Here is a 20,917-nt window from a genome sequence, read left to right as displayed (position 1 = left end):
ATAGGGGTGCGTGTATTTTTACGCATTCATGTTTTCATGTTCTTTGGATAAATATCCAGCAGTGGAATAGCTGGATTGTAGGGTAGTTCTATTCTTAATTTTTTGAGGAATTTACATACTGTTTTCCATAGTGGCTGCACCAGTTTGCATTCCCACCAGCAGTGTATGAGTGTTCCCTTCTCTCCACCACATCCTCTCCAACACTTGTTGTTTCCTGTCTTGTTAATTATAGCAGTTCTCACGGGAGTGAGATGATAGCTCATTGTAGTTTTGATTTGCATTTCCCTGATAGTGAATGATGTTGAAAATCCTTTCATGTGCCTGTTGGCCATCTGTATATCTTGTTTGGAGAAATGTGTGTTCAGATATTTTGTCCATTTTTTAATTGGAGTGTTAGTTTTTGTTGTTGAGATGTATGAGTTCTTTATATATTTTAGATATTAATCCCTTACAGATATATGGTTTGCAAATATCTTCTCCCAATTATTAGACTGACTTTTCATTTTGTTGGTGGTTTCCCTTGCTGTGCAGAAGCTTTCTAGTTTGATGTAGTCCCATTTGTTTATTTTTTATATTGTTTCCCTTGCCCAGTCAGACATGGTACTTGAAAACATGCTGCAAAGACCAGTGTCAAAGACTGTACTGCCTATGTTTTCTTCTAGAAGTTTCATGTCTTACATTCAAGTCTTTAATCCATTTTGAGTTGATTTTTGTGTATGATGTAAGATAATGGTCTACTTTCATTCTTTTGCATGTGGCTGTCCAGTTTTCCCAACACCATTTATGGAAGAGACTTTCCTTTCTCCATTGTGTGTTCTTGGCTCCCTTGTTGAAAATTAGCTGTCCATAGATGTGTGTGTTTATTTCTGGGCTCTTGATTCTGTTCACTTGATCTGTGTGTCTGTTTTTGTGCCAGTACCATGCTGTTTTGGTTACCATAGCTTTGTAGTAGATTTTGAAATCAGGAAGTATAACTCCAGCTTTGTTCTTTTTTTCTCAGGGTTCCTTTGGCTATTTGGGGTCTTTTGTTGTTCCATATAAATTTTAGGATGTTTTGTTCTATTTCTGTGAAAACTGTTCTTGGAACTTTGATAGGGATTGCGTTGAATCTGTAGATTACTTGAGGAAGTGTAGAAATTTTAACTATGTTAATTCTTCTAATCCAAGAGCACCGAATATCTTTCCATTTCTTTGTGTCTTCTTCAATTTCTTTGAAGAATGTTTTATAGTTTTCGGTGTACAGATCTTTCACCTCTTTGGTTAAGTTTATTCCTGGGTATTTTATTCTTTTTGTTGCAATTGTAAATGAGATTATATTCTTAATTTCTCTTTCTGCTACTTCATTGTTAGTGTATAAAAACACAGCTGATTTTTGTATGTTGATTTTGTATCCTGAAACTTTACCATATTCATTTATTTTTTCTAAAAGTTTTTTGGTAGATTCTTTAGGGTTTTCTATAAATAAAAGCAAGTCATCTGCAAATAGTGACAATTTCACCTCTTCATTTCCAACTTGGATCCCTTTTATTTATTTTCCTTGCGTGATTGCTCTGGCTAGGACTTCCAATACTATGTTAAATAAGAGTGGTGAAAGTGGGCATCCTTGTCTGGTTTCCCTTAGAGGTATCCCTTAGAGGGATAGCTTTCAGTTTTTCTCCATTGGGAATGATGTTAGCTGTGGGTTTGTCATATATGGCCATTATTATGTTGAGGTACTTTCCTTCTATACCCATTTTATTCAGAGTTTTTATCATAAATGGATGCCGTATCTTGTCAAATGCTTTCTCTGCATCTATTGAGATGATCATGTGATTTTATTCTTCATTTTGTTAATGTGAAGTATCACATTGATTTGCAGATGTTGAACCATCCCTGCATCCCTGGAATAAATCCCACTTGATCATGGTGTATGATCTTTTTAATGTATTGTTGTATTTTATTTGCTAGTATTTTGTTGAGTATTTTTGCATTGATAGTAATCAGTGATATTGACCTGTAATTTTCTTTTTTTGTGTTGTCCCGGTCAGGTTTTGAGATTGGGGTAATACTGGCTTTTTAGAATGAGTTAGGAACCTTCCCCTCCTCTTCAATGTTTTGGAAGAGTTTGAGACGGATAGGTATTAAGTTCTCTTTGAATGTTTGATAGAATTCACCAAGGAAGTTGTCTGGTCCTGGACTTTCATTTTTTGGAGGTTTTTGATTACTATTTTGATCTCTTTATGGATGATTGGTCTATTCAAATTCTCTATTTCTGCTTGATTCCGTTTTGGAAGGTTATATGATTCTAAGAATTTATCCGTTTCTTCTAGGTTGTCCAATTTGTTGGCATGTAGCTTTTTGTAGCATTCTCTTATAATCTTTTTTATTTCTGAGGCGTCCATTGTCATTTCTCCTCTTTCATTTCTGATTTTATTTACTTGAGCCTTCTCTCTTTTTTTTCTTGGTGAGTCTAGGTAAAGGCTTGTTGATTTTGTTTATCTTTTCAAAGAACCAGCTCTTGGTTTCATTTATTTTTTTCCTTTTTGTTTTCTTTTAGTCTCTATTTTATTTATTTCTGCTCTGATTTTTATTATTTCCTTCCTTCTACTGATTTTAGGCTTTGTTTGTTCTCTTTCCAGTTCCTTTAGGTGCACTGTTAGATTGTTTATTTGAGATTTTTCCAGTTTGTCTCTATTACCATTAGCTTCCCTCTTAGAACTACTTTTGCTGTATTGCACAAATTTTGATATGTCGTATTTTCATTTTCATTTATATCCAGGTATTTTTTAAATTTCTCCTCTGATTTCTTCATTGACCCAATCGTTGTTCAGTAGCATTTTGCTTAATCTCCACATATTTGTGGCTTTTCTGATTTTCTTCCTGTAGTTGATCTCCAGTTTCATACCTTTGTGGTCAGAAAAGATGCTTGGTATTATTTCAGTCTTCTTCAATTTATTGAGACTTGTTTTGTGGCCTAATATGTGATCAATCCTGGAGAATGTTCCATGTGCATTTGAAAAAATGCATAGTCTACAGTTTTTGGATGGGATGTTCTGTGTGTATCTACTAAGTCCATCTGGTCATTTAAGGCTGATCTTTGCTTATTGATCTTTTGTTTGGATGATCTATCCATTGATGTAAGTGGAGTGTTGAAGTCCCCTACTACTATTGTGTTACTCTCTATTTCTCCTTTTAAATCTGTTAATAATTGCTTTATTATATTTAGGCGCTCCTATGTTGGGTGCATAGATATTTACATGTGTTATATCCTCTTGTTGGATTGTTCCCTTTATCACTATGTAGTGCTTTTCTTTGTTTCTTGTTGCAGTTTTTTTTTTTTTTTTTGAGGAAGATCAGCCCTGAGCCAACTACTGCCAATCCTCCTCTTTTTGCTGAGGAAGACTGGCCCTGAGCTAACATCCAGGCCCATCTTCCTCTACTTTATATGTGAGACGCCTGTCACAGCATGGCTTGCCAAGTGGTGCCATGTCCACACCGGGGATCTGAACAGATGAACCCTGGGCTGCCAAAGCAGAACGTGTGAACTTCACCACTGCGCCACCAGGCCAGCCCCCAGTTTTTGTTTTAAAATCTATTTCATCTGATATAAGTATTGTTACCCCTGCTTTCTTTTCTTTGCCATTTTCGTGGAGTACCTTTTTTGATCCTTTCACTTTCAGTTTGTGAGTGTCTTTAGGTCTAGAGTGTGTTTCCTATATGCAGCATATATATGGCTCTTGTTTTTTTATCCAATCAGCCACGCTATGTCTTTTGATTGGAGCATTCAGTCCATTGACATTTAAAGTAGCTATTGATAAGTGTGTACTTACTGCTATTTTATTACTTTTTTTTCTGGATGTTTTAGTAGTTCTTCTCTATTCCTTTCTTCTTCTCTTGCTCTCTTTCCTTGTGGTTTGATGGTTTTCTTTAATATTATGTTTGGGTTACTGTCTATTAATTTTTTGTGTATTTATTATAGGTTTCTGGTTTGTGATTACCATGAGGTTCATATATAATAACCTATGTATATAGCAATCTATATTAAGTTGATGGTCTCTTTAGTTTGACCTATATCTAAAAATTGTACTCTTTACTCCCCTCTTCCCACATTTTAAATTTTTGATACCATATCTAACCTCTTTTTGTGTGTGTGTGTATCCATTACCCTCTTATGGCAACAGGTAATTTTAGTATTTTTGTCTTTTGACCTTCATATTATCTTCATAGGTAGTTTATCTGCTACCTCTACTGTATTTTTCCCTTTACCAGTGATTTTATTGGTTTTTTTAAAAATAATTCTCTTATTCTTATTTGTGGTCTTCTCTTTCCTGCGTAAATAAGTCCCTTTAGTATTTTTTGTAAAACTGGTTTCTTGGTGGCAAATTCCTTTAACTTTTGCTTGTCTGGGAAACTCTTTATCTCTCCTTCCATTCGGAATGATAACCTTGCTGGGTAAAGTTTTCTTGGCTGTAGGTTTTTTCCTTTCACTACTTTAAATATATTCTGCCACTCCCTTCTAGTGTGTAAGGTTTCTGCTAAAAAGCCAGCTGATAGCCTTATGGGGTGTCCTTTGTGTGTAACTTGTTGCCTTTCTCTGTGACTTTTAGGATTCTCTCTCTATATTTAATCCTTGAAAGTTTAATTATAATATGTCGTGGTGTGGGCCTCTTTGGGTTTAGCTTGTTTGGTGCTCTCTATGCTTCCCATACCTGGATGTCTGTTTCCTTTCTTAGGTTAGGTAAGTTTTCAGCTATTATTTCTTCAAATAGATTCTCTGCCCCTTTGTCTCTCTCTTCTTCTGGGACACCTATAATATGAATGTTAGTATGCTTGATGTTGTTCCAGAGGTCCCTTAGACGGTTCTTATTTGTTTTAATTGCCTTTTCTTTTATCTGTTCAGCTTGGGAGATTTCCTCTAGTCTTTCATCTAGCTGGCTGATTTGTTCTTCTGCATCCTCTACTCTGCTATTGAGTCCCTCTAGTGAAATTTCATTTCCAGTATTGTATTCTTCATTTCTGATTGGTTCTTTTTTTATATTCTCCAATTGACTGTTGATGTTCTCACTGAGTTCATTCATTCTTTGTCCACAATCAGTGAGCATCCTTAGGACTTTTTGTTTGAACTCTTTGTCAGGTCGATTGCTAATTTCTGTTTCATTTAGCTCTTTTCCTGGGGTTTTGTCTTGTTCCCTTACAAGGAACGTATTCCTTTGCCTCCTCATTTTGCCTCTTTCTCTGTGCTTATATCTATGTACCAGGTGGGTCAGGTACGTCTCCTGATCTTGGAGAGATGGCCTTATGTAGGAGATGCTTTATAAGGCCCAGCAGTGTGCTTCCCTCTCATCACCAATTCCAAATGTTCCAGGAGTAGCCCTTGTGTGGGCTACATGTGTCCTCCTGTTGTGGCAGGGTTGCTCTTGCTCCAGGTGCCCAGGGAGGCCAGGCTGACCCCTGGCCGGCTGATTGTAATGTTCAGCTACTTGTGGTGCTATGGATCCTTCAGTCACTTTATTGGGTGTGGGGAACCCCAGCACAGTTTACTGCAAGGTCTAATAAACCATTCCTGTTGTGCTTTGTCTGTTAGTAGGCTCCAGTGTGGCTGGTTGCTAGGCTCAGGGGCTTACAATTGCTGTAGGCTCCTGATCTGTAAGGCTCTTGTCAGCTCTCTCAGGATTGCAGCTGATTGGGGCTGGCCCCAGGCAGGGGAGCACCCCCATTGTTTCAGGCTTTGGAAGATGGGGCTGATCCCCTATGTGACCGTTTGAGAAGCACAAGTCTTTTGCAGCTGACAAGCCCCACCACCCACAGGGCCACACACCATTAACAGTCTTGCTCCATGTGTGCACCCTGGTCCCCTGAAGCAGATCCAGTTGCCCCGCTGCAGAGGCCCCGCATACTCCACCAATGCCCCTCACACTCCACCTGCTCCTCATGCCTTGCTCTGCTGAGGTGGACCCACCCACCTGGCTGCACCCAGCCTATGCAGGCCCGTGAGATGTCCAAGGGCTTGCTGTTGGGTGGGGGCAGTCCCTAGGGCAAGCTGCCCACCATGGCTTAGCTGGATTAAATCTGTGCTCTAGTGAGCAGGGCAGAGCCTGGGCTAACAGGCCAGGGGAAGAGCTCCAATGGCGTCTGCCAGCGTCTGTGTCAGCACGCCTGCACCAGGTCACAGTAATGGCTACCACCAATGTCTCAGTCCCTGCAAAGGTCTCACCTTTCACCGAGATGCACCGAAAGCCTATCTGTTATTATGTTAATATTATATTTCCTCTCTAGTTTATCTTCCTGGAAGTCAAAATTACTACCAGAGGTATTTGTCAATTGGTTCATCTCAGAGTACAGAGCAAAGCTGCTGGCATAAGTGGGCTTATGTGGACCTTTGATTTGTACGTTTGTCCACAGTCTGTATTTTGAGGTTGAGGCAATACATTAATATTGGCTTGATTTTGTCAGTAGAGTTGAACACAACATAAATATGCTTTACACAGCCTCATTCTTAATAATAAAATATTACCCCACATACAAAGACTAAGAGAAGAAATCATGACAATAATATGGAATGCTACATACATACGTACAAGTGTGTGTGTATATATATATATATATATTTTTTTTTTTTTTGCTGAGGAAGATTAGCACTGAGCTAACATCTGTGCCAATCTTCCTCTACTTTATATGTGGGTTGCTGCCACAGCATGGCTAATGAGTGGTATATGTTCACGCCTGGGATCCAAACCCACATACCTGGGCTGCTGAAGTGGAATGTGCCGAACTTAACCACTACCCCACGGGGCTGGCCCCCTCTATAATAATATCTTGAAAAATGTTTGATAATATGAGGTGTATTGTTATACAAAAAATTAAAGTGAGCTGCAGAATGATCTTAATACAGAAACACACACACACAAACATTAATAATAGATAGAAGAGGAAATGTACCAAGGTATTAACATTAATTATTCCTCAGTAGGGGCTTCATACATTGAAAATTCCCTAAATGCTTAGAGACTAAACTTATGTCCTCAAACAATAAGAAACCATAGCCTGAAGTGTCCTACCACGTGGAGAAATTTCTTTTTTTCTTTTTTTTATCATAATTTCTTTAAAGTACCACTGCATTAAAGAGCAGTAACTCACCAGATTCACTATGCAGGCAAAGTTTCTTTGCTGTGTTGTTGTTGCAAAAATTTCAGAACTCAGGCCCCATAAATACGTGGATATTAATATGAAAAAAGTTTTTTCACGTATTTCCAGTAAAATTGACCATCCAAGAAATGTTACCATTTTTACTTCATAGCTCCCCACCTCCTTCATACTGAACTCATTGTCCTGATAGTACAAATAGTATCATTTGACGAGCAAAATCTAACTTTACTAAAAGCCTTAGAACGCAGTATGTCCCAGGCTATACCGCTCTGCCTTCTGGCATCCTGGAGCCTCGACTCAAAGATCATCTCCATCAACACTTCCTTCACCAGTACAAGTAGGCTGTTTTCTTCTCCTAGGCTTTTAGCACTGAAATAGATACATGAGTCACTGAGGGGAGTGGGGTTTCGAAAGGAGAGGGGCTTGACTGGCTTGTTTTGAAGACGGCTCTTAAACAAATGGAGTCAGAATGGCTACTTGTATTTTAATTTTTATTAGTTCAGCTTCAAAGCTCCAGTTCTATGCACAGACAGTGGGTGTACATTCCAATCTTCTTTGGGAAAGACTGACCTGTTATATGTAACCCTATCCATCCCCCTCCACCATGTGACATAACGTTGTGACTAAGAACACAGCTGTTGGTGCCAGACAGACTTGGGTGTGAGTGTCGGCTCTGAGATTCTCTGTCCAGGACTAGGATAATAACACCGGATTTACTGGGTGCTTGTGGGGATATTCCAAACCACAAAATCAAATAAAGATGAAAGCTTTCCTGTGGGAAATGATTCAATTTGCCTAGAAATACATTTTTAAAAATTGTGCACATGACATACATGAAAGGAATCTTTAAAAGATAGTAGAGGACACAAAATATTACATAAACAAATGAAAGGCATATTCTTTTCTTGGATATAAGACTAAAATCATAAATTGTTAATTCTCTCTGAATTAATCTGTACATTCAATAGGATTTTGTTAAAAAGTACCAACAGTCTTGTTTTTGAACCAAAGAAACTGCATTAAAGCTTACCAAAAGATAAAAATATCCAAGAAAAATAAGAAAAATATAAGAGTTTTGATGAGGATTAATGTTATCAGATATACAGAAATATTGTAGAGCTACAATAATTAAACTAGTGTGGTTCCAGCACAGAAATAAAAACAGATCAGGAGGAAAATAGAGAATGTAAAAGCTGAAGCGAATAGAGAGGGAAATTTAACAAATGATAAAGGAAATGCTTATTCGTAAGAAAGAAGATGAATTATTTGATGAATCTTATTGAGAGAATTAGAAGCCATATGGAAATAACCTAGATCCCTACTTCATTCCTTCTAACAAATATATTCCAGGCAAAGCAAATATTTTAACTTTAAAAATCAGGCAATAGAATATTATTGAGTGTTAAAAGGAAATAAACTACATCATACTCAATGGTGAAAGACAATAAGCTTACCTCCTAAGATCAGGAAAAAGACCAGGATGTCTGCTTTCACCACTGTTATTACAAAGTGTACTGGAAGTTCTAGCTAGAGAAAATAAGCAAGAAGAAGAAATAAAAAGCATCGAAATTAGAAAGAAAGAAGTAAAACTATCTCTATTCACAGATGACGTGATCCCATGTGTAGAAAAATCCAAAGAATACATACGCGTGGACACAGCTACTAGAAGTAATAAGTGAATTTACCAAAGCTGCAGGGTACGATATCAATGCACAAAAAACACACGTGTTTCTGTACCTCAGCAACAAGCAATCCAAAAAGGAAAGTAAGAAAACAGTTCCAGGGGCCGGCCCCGTAGCGCAGCGGTTAAGCGCGCACGTTTCTCTTTTCAGCGGCCCGGGGCTCGCTGGTTCGGATCCCAGGTGCGGACATCGCGCCGCTTGGCAAAAGCCATGCTGTGGTAGGCGTCCCACATATAAAGTAGAGGAAGATGGGCATGGATGTTAGCTCAGGGCCAGTCTCCCTCAGCAAAAAGAGGAGGATTGGCAGTGGTTAGCTCAGGGCTAATCTTCCTCAAAATAAGAAAACAATTCCAGTTACAATAGCATCAGGAAGAATAAAATACCCAGGAATAAATTTAACCAATAAGGTGAAAGACTTATACACTGAAAATTACAAAACATTACTGAAAGAAATTTAAGAAGGCATAATAAATGCAAAGCTGTCCTTCAGAAATTAAGAAGAGAGAAAGTGTATATATATATACTCACATACACATATACATATATATATGGCCCAACACACATTACATCATGTGTAATTGCCAATATTTCATTGTTTTGAAATACCAACATAAAAATTTCTTATGAATCAATCTACATTATTTAGAAATAGCACCCATGAAGTGTTATCCTCAATACACAAATGATAAAAGGGAGTTCTTAAAAAGTCATAAAAACTTCCTAAGGAGAAAGTACTAGAAAGTGGGAGTACTGAGGTTTGAACTCAGGTCTCTAATATCAAACTTAAGCTCATAACTGTTATGATATACTGTTTTCCATAATTTCCCTGTGGGAAAAGGAGAGCCATTGGCTATTTTGAATCAGAAGCATGACATGATCTAAAATTGTTTTAAAAATCACTATGTTAAGTAAAAGATTAATGACAAATCTAGGAAACAACAGCAACAAAAATATAGCACACAACACAAAAAAGTTGTAAATCTATCAAGAGCCTCTATATATCAATAAGAAAAAAGGACCTACATTTCCATAGGAAAGAAAATGGGCTAAGGGGGCTGCCTGGTGGCACAGTGGTTAGGTTTGTGTGCTCTGCTTTGGCGGCCCAGCGTTCGCAGATTCAGATCCCAGGCATAGACTTACACACCGCTCATCAAACCATACTGTGGCAGCGGTCACACACAACATAGAGGAAGATTGGCATGAATGTTAGCTCAGCAACCATCCTCCTCAAGCAAAAAGAGGGAGATTGGCAATAGATATTAGCTCAGGGCCAATCTTCCTCACCAAAATAAAAGGGGGGGGGGCGTCTAAGGATATGAATAGAGAGCTCACAGTAGAGAAAATTCTAATGTTTCCAAAAAATGGAAAGAATGCATAAACTCATTCCTAAGGGAAATGTTACTTATTTTTGAAATAAATTTTATTGAGGAATAATAAATAATTCATATATAATAAAATGCATAAAAGATTGCTGTTTATCTTCCAAAACTTGATGAAACATCTTCATATGCCCTTCTTTGACCTCCAGGTTCTCCATAACTATTGGAACAAGCTCTTGTACCAGTGATCACAATGTACCAAAATGGTTGGTATACACATGTCCACTGAACAAAGGCTTTCCATGGGCTCCCAGGACGTTAGCCTGTGGACATAACCTTCCACGATCTGATCCCAGATCCCCTCTGTAGTCTCCACTCTTACAATGCTTATTCAGTTACCAGAATCCCCTTGCTATTATCATCAACTTGGTGGACTCTTGCTCAGTCTAGCGACCTAGGAGTACTCGCTACTTCCTAGATGACCTATATGTCTTTATGCCTCTCTGTCTGTTTCTTTCATATTTTGTTGCTTCTTCCCAACCTGGCCTACATGTTGATCTCCTACTCTTCCTTCAAAGCCCAACTCCAATGTTAAGGCTCCAGGAAGACTTCTCTGATTACTGCCTCTAGCAAAGTTACTAGCTGCCTCAGCTTATACTCAGCTTTTTATTGAGCATACCTTTATTCAAAATTTTACATACACACACGTCCTGCTGTGTGGTCATGAAATTATTGTCAGTGTATGTATCTGTCTCCCATACAGTAATGCTACAGTATGATCTCCCAGATGAAGGGATTGTGCCTGATGTATTTACCCTCTTCACATTAACAGTGACCCAGCAAAGAACAGTGCCTGTTGAATAAATGAAGGAAGAGACGAAGGGAAGCAACGTTCAAGGGAGAGAAACGTGGAAAAACATGGAATGAAAGTTCCAGTTCTGCATTTGATGTTCAAATGAGGGTTAAGGAGAGCCTTGTGTTGAAGTCTATGGTTTCCTATAGCTTCCTTGTTCTGATTTGCTGCACCATTTCACTCTAATATTTAGCTAAAGCTCAGATCAGGTCTGACTCAAGCCTGAACCTATGGGGCAGATGAGTGCCCCCTCAGTAGATCAGAGTGAACGTTCTGGGGAATACAGGGCTTTCCAGGGAATATTGGGGAATATCTAAGTGGGTCAGAGCTATTCCTCCTTCTGTATATTTTGTGTCACTTTCTAGGAGGGTGGGTAGGAAGAGCAGGGCTGATCTCTTTTCAGCACCAGGGACAGCAGCCTTCTTGCCCAGCCTCGTCTATGCAGGGAACTGGGTCAAGAGAAGACCACCCTATGAAAGAATATGGGAGGCTTGCCACAAGCACTGGGGAGGCAGGGAGCTGCTAAGTCACTGTGTGAGCGTAGGAGGTGCTTTTGATGAAGAAAACAATATTTGCATCTATATTTGGGGCAGTGATTGCAAGATAAAGATACAGAGATACCAAAATAACCTGTGATTGATTCTGGGAAAAAGAGGCAGAAAGAAAGTTGGGGGAAAATTGCTCCTTTGAAGCAGACATCTGCAATAAAAAAGGAATTGGAGCTCTTTTTTTTTTCTCCAGAACATGTTGGTACCTGTCATGCTGCAGCTTTATAAAAACCCAGAAAAAATCTCTCTTCCAGAGCGAAATCAGGTGATGTTCACTTAGCATTTGTTTTGCCAAGTATATCTGGTCTTGTTGCTGAAAAATCATAACTTTAATAGGTCTGTAGGTCACAAACATATGAGATGGCCCTGGATTGGACATTGGTATGTACCGCAGCCCAATGAGTGTTCTTCTAGATGTTTCTCAAAAGCTGCGGTGTGTTCTCTCAACCATTTGCCAACGCTTTCATGTCCAAAGAGTCATTGCCTCTCACTTGGATTATTACAAATGTCTCTGTTGAATATCTCAGGCCCCAGTCATGCCCCTTCCAATCTAGCTAGTTTCCAGGTTTATTTAGTTATGTCACAACCAGTAGAAATGTTTCAATGATGACTGGATAAAGTCAAAACTCCTTCCTAGCCCTTCAGAACTGAGCTCCATGCCTTGTCTGCAGTCTCATTCTACTATTAACCTAAATGACATACTCTGTCTCAGCCAGACTGATGTGTCTCTGTCCTCTAAATGCATCCCAAACTGTTTAATGTCTTGCTGGTCACTTACGCCAGACATGCCCACCACCTTACTTTCCATCTATGCAATCTTATAGCCCTTTAAGATCCAGACTGCAAAATGGCTCAAAGATTTCCTCTCCCTTTTCTGAACACCGGCACAGGTATGATGGATCCATGGTTCTTAAACATAGATCAGATCTGGTCTGGCATTTTCATCCATTGATTCATAAGTCAGTTGACTGCTTAAATATGTAATATTTATGTTGTACCTCCTTCATGAAAGACATGCTTAGGAACTGAGGGTGCAGCAGCAAACAAGACAGTCAAGTTCATTGCCCTCAAGAAACCTATTGAGAACCATCTTTCTGCGCATCTTTGTCACTCTCCAACTCTTACACACAAATTAGCTAGAGTATAAAACGTTTAAGAATGGCAACTCTTTCTCTTGGAATAGACTATGAATTTTCAAGGGCAGATATATATTACTATATATCATTATATTATATAATTATATAATTATAATATTATTGTATTATATTTTATAACTAATAATTATTGTCATCACTAATGTTTACTGATTTATAACTACCTGCCATACCCTATGCTTGATAAAGTGCCACACACCCTGCCATGTAATCCTTACAATGACTCTGAATATCACAACTATTATTTCCCCCATTTTAAGGATGAGGAAAATGAGAGACAGAAAGTTTAAATGACTTGCAGGAAGCAAGAAGTAAGTAGTAGACACAAGCTTCAACTGAGGCAGCGTGAACTCTACCATCCAGACCCTGAATGACTTCAATGTCCTTACTCCCATATCGCGATATGGACCTAACACTCTACCAGGCATACACTGAGTAGTTAAGAGTGTTAATTCTTGCATTACACAGCCTGGGTTCGATCACTGAATTTCTCACTGACTAGCTCTGTAACCTCACCAGGACTTGATTTCCTCATTTGTAAAATGGGAATAATTATAATATCAACCTTATAGAGCTATTGGGAGGATCAAATACATATACATATATATATATATATATGCATTTAGAACAGCCTCTGGTAAAAATTCAGCATTACATTGGGCAGTAATAATAGTTACTACTATAGAGGTTTAAGAAGAGCATATGAATGAAGGAATACCTAGCCCAGTGTCCCATGCACAGTTTGAACTTAGCAGCAATAAATAAATCCCCAGCCCGGGGCCCAGAACACAGCAGGGTGCCCAGTAATTGTTTATTGATTTAACAACTGACTATCAAAAGCTAGGGTGGAAGCGATGCCTGTGTAGAGACCCAGCATGAGTTTGCGTCGTGCTCTGAACATTGATCTGACTCCACAGGGTGAGAGATCCCCAGCAAGGAAGAATCCAATTTCAATACTGTAAATGGCACGCATGTCCTCTATCCTCCTCCCCTCTGCCCCACAGCTCCAGACCTCTGAGCACAATCACCTCTACAACACAGCTAGCTGTATGTCTAGATGCCAATGACACTCCCATCTACTTTATCTGATGGCTCTCAAAGTTGTAATTGCACCCCCTGGACAAGTAAGGTTGTGAGATTAATTAAAGGATGCCAGTCCCATGCTGACACACAGCACTTCTGTCTGCTGAGGTGGAAAAACCCCAAGTGCATCTGGAGCTAGTGAGGTGAGAGGTCATCCAGGCCATCCCTCTGCCTCCAAGCGTGCCTTGTACCTCTGCTTCCCTAGAGAGAAGAGTATCACAGCTCTTCTTCTGAACTCGGAGGAATTGTTTCATTTAAACTTCATTCCATGCCTCACTAAAAGAGAAGCTGGGCATCTTCTTTGCTAGGGATGACTCTGAAGCAGAAAGAGTTGAGGTTCCCTTGTAGATCTGAGTTCTTGGTGGGTGGGGCAGGAGAGGGAAGGAAATGCCATCACATCATCATTTTCCAACCCATTCTCCCCTTCCAGAGTCCTCATGCTGCTTACAAATGTGAAATCCTCAAGGTAAAGAACTGTCTCAGAGGCCAGCTCAGTACCTCACACAACCCCAGTGGTAATGAGGAGATGGTGTACGGCTTGTTCCTAGGATCTCCAAATGCTCAGATCGCAAGCCAGCTGTCTCCCCTGCCATCAGGCCAAAATATAGACATGGGGAAGGGACACTGCAAGCAAAATCATTCATTTTATTGTTATAAACACAATGGCCCTCAGCTCTGGATGTGTACCACTATCACTCCAGACTTTGAAACAGAATTTCTGGGTGTAGGACAAATATTCCTATTGTTTTCATTCCCATTAATTCTGAAGGTTAGTTGAAGTTGGGAATCATTTTTATCAGGATTTTACTCTAAAGGCTACTGGACATTACACCTATATCTAAAAGTCCTGTAGCCCAGCTTAGGAAAAATCCAAGCCTATAGCTTTAAGCATGGTTAGGCAGCCACATGGGCCCAAATCTGAGGCCCACAGCCTATCTCAGCCCACAGCACTGAGCACTCCCAATGTGAGGATAGGGAAAGAGTGTTTCTCCATGAAGACTGGAACCGAACTGTTGGAGCTGCCTTTCTAGAGAGAGAGAAGAGCTCCCATCCAGCAGAGGGAAGAACGGGGACCCTCTGGCCATAGGGATTACACAGGAGGTTGGAATTTTAGAGTCCAGAGAGAAGAAGAAAAGACCCTGAAAAAACCCTCAGCTTGGGGACGCAGAGCTTCAATCTTATCCCTGGGTCACAACTCTTTGTCCAGTGTTGTATCCCAGCCAAGGGCTGGCTTTTAGGAAGTGTTCTTAAAATGCTGGGTGAGTGGATGAATAAGTGAAACTTCTACAGAAAGTTTATCTGTCTCCTGTCCCCTTTTATCCAATCCTGTTTTGGTTTAGGGTTAATCTGAAAAGTCATGCTACTCTAAGATAATACCTAAGCAACAAGCATCTCACTCTCAAGCTTATGAACTTTTTGGTCTTGCAAGAGAGGGAAACGTGCAGTGGAAAGAACACAAATGAGTTGTGGGGACAGACCCCTTCACATGCGCCCCATGACTTACCAGCCATAAGAGCTTGGATGGGTCTCCTTACCTTGCTATGCCTCAATTTTGTCATCCGCAGGTCGGGGGTAATAGCATGTACCCCATAGGGGTATTGCAGCTGTTCTTGCTGAGTTTTCTGCAGTGACTGGCACATGGTAGATGTTCCATAAGTGGCAGCTGTTAAGAGAGTGTGACTCTGGCTGGCTTTTGAGCCTTTGAATACAAGGGAGAGTCCTGGCAGGCTTGATTGCCCCAAGGCCATTAAAGAGCTTTGGGGTCCAGAACAGTTTTCTTGAGAGGGGATGGATACTGCTGAAAGGAAATGAGAGCTAGACAGACAGGGTGGGTTTAGATCCCAACTGAGCCGTTTACCAGCTGTGTGAATTGCATCACTGTCAGTGGTCAAATCAGGTGACTTCTCATGGCCCATCCAAGAGTTTGTAATTCTATCTCTGTGTCGGTGGCTTAGCTGACAGGCCCTCAGGTAGTAAGGGCAATGGATGAGGGCTATTTGGGGCTAGGAGACCATATCTAGGTATTCTAAGAAAAGGGAACACTGAAGTAGAAGTTATAATGTGGCAATAAAATGAATGAGGGTTTTCGAGTTGCAGGTGGCTTTGAAATTATTTTGAAATATGTTTTATAATTGCTTTATAAATTTTGTATCTTGTTTTAAAAGTAGAGGTGGGGGTCAAGCCCCACAGTGTCTAGAGTCCATGGGGGGCTCTGAGCAAAGGCAGATTCATGGGAGGGTGGAGTAGGATTTGGAAGGGCTGTGATCCAAAGAGGAATGCAGCTGGGGTGATGGAAAGAGCATCGCTGATTCAGCCAGTAGATAGGTGTCAGGTACAATTCTGAATGAGAGGCATTGCAGTGTTGATGACAAGCCTTACTGCTGTAAAGCTGCTGTGTGACTTTGAATAAGTTGTGCTCCCTCTCTGAGGCTCAGATAACTTATGAGCAAAGCCACGGGGGGGCGGGGACACGACTAAATCAGAGTCATTTTTTCTTCTACATAACAGAAGATATATGCACGTGTGACAGAGCCCCAGGGGGCATCTACATTGTGGTGACATCTCTCTGACGTCTGAATAACACCGAAGCGTTATTTAGGGATATAGGGCTGTTCATATTAGCACAGCCCTATCTGCTGCCCACAAGCTACTGCAGAATGAATGGGGAGGTGAGCAATGGGCAAGATCTACGTTTTTAGCTACACTCCATTGCTTTTCAGTTCTTACTAAGAAATCAGAGGAGAGGGACTTATTATATAATCATAGCTTTGAATCTGCTATGATTTATAGAAAGAGTAAATACATTAAACTCTGTGGTACTTGCAACATCCTTCCCAAAGGGATGGTTATACACCAGGGTGGAGAAGCTCTGGGCAACAGGATCTCCTGTGGTCTACCTAGCAGCTGAGAACACTGTAAGGTGTCATTTAGGGTTGATGGATCCTCCCAGGGTATCTCATAGGTACTACACAGAGGCATCCTGGCAGCACGGTCAAGAAGGCAGGCCCTGAGTTAGACTGTCTGGCAGTTCTGTGCTGTTGAGCAAGCTGCTTAATCACTTTTCTGTGCCTCAGTTTTCTCATCTGTAAAGTGGGGACAATAATAAGTAAGGATACTGTGAGCATAAAACGAAATAATGCATGTACAGAGCATGGTATACAATTAGTGCTCACTCAGTGCTACCCATTGTCCCACAGATGCTACACTCTCCCCTCTATTCATTCAACAAGGATTTACCCAGTGCTTCCTATGAGTCAGCCACTGTTTTATGTACTGAGCATATAGCAAGGAACAAGATACAATTTATTCACCCTGAGCCTTATCTTCTAGTGGGAAGAGAGACAAAAAAAAAAAAAAAAAAAAAACAATAAATAAATCAGATAAGCTCATATGGCTCAAGTAATCTGATGAAAACAAATGTAATACTGTGGAAAGAAATAGGATGAGAGGGTGATGTTACAGTGAGTTACTAAGAAGGGGAAACTTCATGCCCCCCAGTCCTGTCCCCAACCCAACCACCCTCTCTTTGCCACCTCTTTTCCCTGAACCCTCTCCTGTCATTTATTCCCATAGTGCTGGGTTGGACAAAATTTTGATTCATCGATTCGGGCACTAACGTGAAATCCCCATAGTTTCACTAGGATTGGGCGTCACAGTTTTAGACATTTTTGTTGTTCTCTGATGTTTCCTTACTCCCGGAATAGTGCTAGGCGTAGAGTAGATGCTCAATAAATATTCACTGAAGGGATGAGCCTAAATAGGAGGCATGAACGATCTATTGCGTCTTCGCACAGAAGGGAGAAATGCTTGTTCAGCCTCACTCAGTATGGCCCCTTTAGAGCCTCTTTAAGAACTGACCTTGACCTTCTAGGCCATGTTTGGTTTTTCCATAACTTACATTGGGAGAGAACATTGACAGTGTGAGAAGCCAAGATCCAGTGATACCTTTGTTGTTAACTATATGAATTTGAGGAAGCCACATAACCATTCTAGACTTCTATTTTGTCATTAACAGAATGAGAAAGCAAATCCTTGTCTTAGCAGGAATTAAGACAGATGTTAGATGTGAAAGAATGAATTGTAAATTCCTATCAAACACATGACATTATTATTACTATGACAAGCTGTTAGTGGCCACAAAGTAAAACTCTGGGTCCCTAAGCAAATGTTCGATGGGGATCATCCCCATAGCCTCCTGCAGGCTCTGAAGGCTTCAGATCTCCTTTACTCCCTCCCACATGCTCCTCTTTTTGTCCTTAACCAAGCACTGTAGGGACTTCTGCGTGTGAAAAGAACATTCTGCCCAAAGCTATGATAATAGAGTGAAGTTTGCTGCAAATGGAAGAGCTGAAATTTGAGGCAGTTAGAAGCTCAGAATAAACAGACTAATTGGAGGAATGAAGCATCCATTAGTCTAAATGAATATTTCTATAAAGCTGCATGTTAGACATTGATAAAAAGAAATGATTAAATGCAGAATTAACCAAGATTAATTATTTTAATCAAGAGATTAATCACGATTATATCTTTACATTCGTTTGCTCTGCTGATGTTTGCTCAGCAATCTGGGGGAAAATCTGTTCATTTATCACCTTCGTGTTTGAAAATCGGCCCATATTTTACACAGTCTTCCATCCACCATCATTAACCTCTTTGTAAACAGAAGCTCCAAAACAGATAAACAGCATTTGAGAAGAGCACGTGTGGGGCCAAGGACACAGAGCTTCATGCCAGGGACCCAGATTAAAAGCTGAAGATTTTCTTGAAAATATTGGGAATCTACAGCTGTTTCTCATTTTAGATCAGTTGCTAATTTGGTGGATTTTCCCAGTTGAATTCCCCAAGACACTTGAGGATGGGCTTAAAGAGTTGATGGTGTGTGCCTGCTGAGGTTATAGATGATGTTTTGTGTAGGTAACCACCTAAGAAAGCACTGCCCCTGGTAGGAATGGAGCGGGCAAGGACTCTGGCTCTCGGAAATCAAAGTAGCCCAGTGCCAAATGCGATATCAAAAAATGTGAAAACAGATTTACATGACATAGGTTTGCCCTCCTTGATCCCTTCATACATGTTTCTTCGTCTCCAGCTCTTAACAGCTGAGTTTGCTGATGAGGATCCAAAGCTAGTTCTCTCTGGAGCTCCATCTTCTCAAAGTTTCCACTATTCACGCAGTGTTCACACCAGGAAACTAGAATGATTTTTAACATGTCTCTCTTTATTACTTCTGCAATCAATCAGAATATATAAATATATGAAAAATTATATATTATATTCATATATATTAATTATATATACATAATACATATTATGTGTATATTCATATATACATCATATATGCATATTATACATACATATGATATATATATGTATGTGTATAGATATATGTACATTAATTTGCTCAGTCTCGGATAATAATTCACCCTCTTGTGCCACACGGGCTGGATTGAAACTCTGGTACCAATCTCTTCTAAATTAAAATTGAGAAAATTATGCCACTTTGGACAACTCCTGTCCTCTTTCTTCTAATAGATATTTACAGAATGCCTGTTGTCCGTCAGGCCCTGTGCTTTAACTGAGTTGTGTTCTTGGTGGTTATCTTCTGTGACTCCGTTAATTCTCCTCAGGTCTCATCGTATAAAGTCTTATCATTATCCATATTTTGCCAAAGAGAAAACTGAGTGACAGGGAGTTTACATAATTAGACCAAAGTTATAGATCAATCTGGGGATAACTGAAGTCTTAACAATATTGAGTCTTCTGGTCCATGAACATGGTATATTTCACTATTTATTTAAGTCACATTTAATTTCTCTCAGGGTTGTTTTGTAGTTTTCAGTGTACAAAACTTGCATTTACTTTGTTAAATTTTCTCCTAATCATTTTTATTCTTTTTGATGCTATTGTGAATGGAATTGTTTTCTTCATTTCATTTTGGGATTGTTCTTTGCTGATATAGAGAAATTACAACAGATTTTTGTATATTGATCTTGAATCCTGTGATCTTGCTAAACTTGTTGGTTAGTTCTAGAAGTTTTGTGTTTGTGTGTGTTTCTTAGGATTTCCTACATATAGGACCTTTTCCTCTATGAATCAAAACAGTATTATTCTTTCTGTCCAATATGGATGCTTTTATTTACTTTTCTTCCCTAATTGCAGTGGCTATAACCTCAGTATATTACAAATAAAAGTGGCAAAAGCTAATATTCTTACCTTTTAAATAGCACGGGTCAAAGAAGAAATTAATAAGGAAATTACATAGCATTTTTAAATGAATTAAAAATTACACACACAAAAATTTGTGAGATGTCACGCTCAAGAAAGCATTCAGCCTTTTAGTACTAAGTATGATGTTAGCTGTAGATTTTTCAAGATGCTCTTTACTAAGGTGAGACAATTCTACTCTATTCCTACTTGACTGAGAGTTTTTATCAGGAATGGATGATGGTTTGTCACATACTTTTTCTGCATTTATAGAATCATTATATGCTTTTATTTTTAGGTTGTTAACATGGTGAATTACAATTGATTCCTCTTTGAAAGTTAAACCAAACTTATATTCTTGAGATAAGCACCCAGGAATATGTAATGATCATTGTATCTTTACATATCCTCCTTAACAAATATTATTAGATTCAACTTACTAAAATTTTGTTTGAAATGTTTATGTCTGTGTTTATGAAGGAAATTGATCTGTAGTTATCTTCTTTTGTAATATTTTTGGTTTGGGGATGAGGGTACCACTTTCCTCATAGAATGAGGTGGGAAGTATTTCCTCATTTTCAAGTTTCTGGAAACATTTGTATGGAATTGATAATATTTCCTTCAATATTTGGTAAAATTCACCTGAGAAATTATCTGGGCTTGGAGTATTCTTTGTGCGATGTTCTTTAACTAAAAATTCAAAGTCTTTAAAAGGCATAGGGCTAATTCATGATAGCTATTTGTTCTTCCATGTGATTTGGTAGTTTGTGTCTTTCAAGCAATTTGTCCATTTTATCTAAGTTGTCAAATTTATTGGCATAAAGTTGTTCATAATACTCCATTAATATTCTTTTAATATTTGTAGAATCTCTGATGATAGCATCTCTTTCATTCCTGATATCGATTATTTGTGATTTCAATTTTTTTCCTAGCTGGGGGTAAATCAATAGTA

The 20,917-nt window shown here is 39.2% G+C and overlaps 1 pseudogene; it reads right to left on the bottom strand.

Moving 5' to 3' along the window:
* Positions 1–15,404, bottom strand: part of LOC111767640 (ER degradation-enhancing alpha-mannosidase-like protein 1) — a 121,692-nt pseudogene extending 106,288 nt beyond the window's left edge.
* Positions 15,405–20,917: the final 5,513 nt, after the last annotated feature.

This window comes from Equus caballus, chromosome 13 (assembly GCF_041296265.1).
Source record: "Equus caballus isolate H_3958 breed thoroughbred chromosome 13, TB-T2T, whole genome shotgun sequence".
NCBI lineage: Eukaryota > Metazoa > Chordata > Mammalia > Perissodactyla > Equidae > Equus > Equus caballus.
The sequence above is the reverse complement of the archived record's forward strand: the minus strand, read 5'-3'. Positions and strand labels throughout refer to the sequence as shown.